Source organism: Electrona antarctica (genome assembly GCF_951216825.1).
Source record: "Electrona antarctica genome assembly, chromosome: 11".
NCBI classification, from domain to species: Eukaryota; Metazoa; Chordata; class Actinopteri; order Myctophiformes; family Myctophidae; genus Electrona; species Electrona antarctica.
The window spans coordinates 20860908-20863350 of record NC_136792.1 but is presented as its reverse complement, the minus strand read 5'-3'; the positions used below and the strand labels follow the sequence as shown (position 1 = coordinate 20863350).

Sequence of the window (2443 nt, the reverse complement as noted above, 5' to 3'; positions counted from 1 at the left end):
CTTGATTTGTGGTTATTGTTCTAGGCTACTTAAATAGCACTGCACAATGTTTTGACCCTGCCAAATCATGGATATAATCATAAACATCGAATCCTGAAAGCTGACCGTTAACGCAAGTATTGCTTGAAATTTATATATTTGTTCCTTTTGAGAAACCAGCAAACGAGAAAAACAAGCCGAGGACTCGGAGTGCCCGGTTTCGGGGGTGGGGGAGCATACATGGCGTGCCGAACAGGAAGGGATGAGGCCGGGGCAAGAGTGTGGGTGGCCCCAGTTTTTTTTTTTTTTTTTTTAAGACGTTGAACCAGTGTCAGGTCGACCGGGGCCTGCCGACGCCTGGCAATTGCCACCCTGGCCCCTGGCGACTCATTTAGTGTGTTCTGTGTTGGACCCTCTGACAATGTGTAGGGAGAAAACACTTCCATGGTTCATATGCATAGGTGATTTTATAACTGGAAGCAGCACTGAGCAGTATAGAGCGTCGCAGTCTCACCCCCTTTCATGACGACGAGAGACCCGGAAAATAATTCCCCGCTTCCTCATAGACTTTTCAAAAAGTAGTTATTTAAAGATGTTTACGCCGCGGACAAAGCCAACTCGAGTTGTGACAAATCATGACAATAAACACAATGTTTGGGCCGATCAAATAATGTGTTAGAAGAAAAACAAAACAAAGTGTTGTAACCTGCCTTTTTTTTCTTCTTTCTAATTATTTGATCGGCCCAAAACATTGTGTTTACTGTCATGATTTGTTGGCTTTGTCCGCAGCATAAACGTCTTTAAATACTTTTTGAAAAGTCTATGAGGAAAATGAACCGGGAATTCTTTTCCTGGTCTCTCGTTGTCATGAAAGGGGGCGGGACTGCGACGCTCTATAGAGAGCATATATCATGGGTCAGTTCAAGCGCCTGGTCTGGTAGGTGCTGCTAGTGGGGCTTTAAACAATTAATCTTGTTTATAGAAATTGTAGTCCTAAAGTCTTCATTGTAATTGGGTCATGTGTGCCCAGGTCATATAATTCAGCATGCGTGTGTAAAATAATCAAAAACACTAATTCCAAAAAGCTTATCTTATACTATTTAAGCTTTTCTACCATAGAAAAAACATATTTGTACCTCAGAGTGAAATAAATATAAAGTAATCCCTTTTGATTTGAGTAGAGGTATGTTAAAATGCCATGTCCCCCATCATGTTTATTCAGCTTCAGTTATATATGTGTGTGTGTATATATATATATATGTGTATATATTCAAAGCAAATCTAAAATTAGATTATATATATATATTATACTATATTAGATTATAGTATAGCCTAGTTTAGCTCTGGTCAGGGCAGAATCGTAGAAGCAGTAGAAGGCTATGGACCAGAGCTAAGCCTATAGTTATAAATGCTTCTAACCAAATGTTAATTGTGATAAATGTATTTTTAATGCTTAAAATCTTGAAAATAATTTTGTCCCTGTCTTTACTGTCCCCCCTGTTACACTGATTCAAATCCACCTATAAATGTCCCCCGACTATTTCTTTAGCCACATCATTTCAGAAAGTAGCATATATTTTTGATAGGAAACCATACCAGAAGAAGTAGCTAAGTATCACTGCGTTACTTTGCGTTATTTTGTACACTTAAATATAGAGGTAATTGATACATTTATATAATTCTGAAAATATGGTTGATGCATAGCCTATATTAAAATCTTACTCAATGTTCACAATGTGATACCATATTCTTCATTACAAGAGATATGGCATCTTTAGCATTAAATGTCCCCCCTGTTATGTCTCAAATGTGTCTGCCCTGTTACAGTGTAAAATAAATGGATATGGAAAATATGGAATAATGCATTACACTGGATAAATATGTTTTTTCTGCCAGCTGAACATGCCCTCTTTCAGAAAAAATAAAATCCTGTAAAAACAATATTTTGTTTTGAAAAGGTTACTAGGCTGAAATGGCACCAATAGTAGGAATGACCCAATTATGCTAGAGAATGGCAATGTAATCCCCTTTGTCAGCACTGCAGCAGCTTTGTGGACCTATTGTTTTGGACTTGAACTTTACTCAGAATATGAAAAAGAAAAGCTTAATAATAATATGCCTATAACCTAACTGCCAGTGATTCAATGAATTTGAATACACAGGACCCCAATGGAAACAAGCCATAAATGCTTTCTTGAGTTATATCTTTTTAGCCTTGTAATGTATTAAAATGTACTCTTCTGTACTTTTTGCAAACTGTTAATAACCTAATCAAACAAGCTGAGTGAGTCAGTATAGCGTCTGCTATTATGCCTATAGCTAAATTGTCATTCATCATGAGCAAGCCTATTTTATTCTATCCATCGGTGAAACACCCATTCTCTGAATGTTCGGCTGATTGATTTGCGTTGTCTTTAGAGGAAATGTAATTTGTATGCTCTCTCATGCATTACGATTAGAGTAT

At 37.2% G+C, this 2443-nt stretch overlaps 1 protein-coding gene across 1 annotated transcript in view; it reads right to left on the bottom strand.

The window, feature by feature from the left end:
• The window catches only part of abhd15a (abhydrolase domain containing 15a), a 374815-nt gene that overhangs the window by 14765 nt on the left and 357607 nt on the right, over positions 1-2443 (bottom strand). The window lies entirely within an intron of this gene.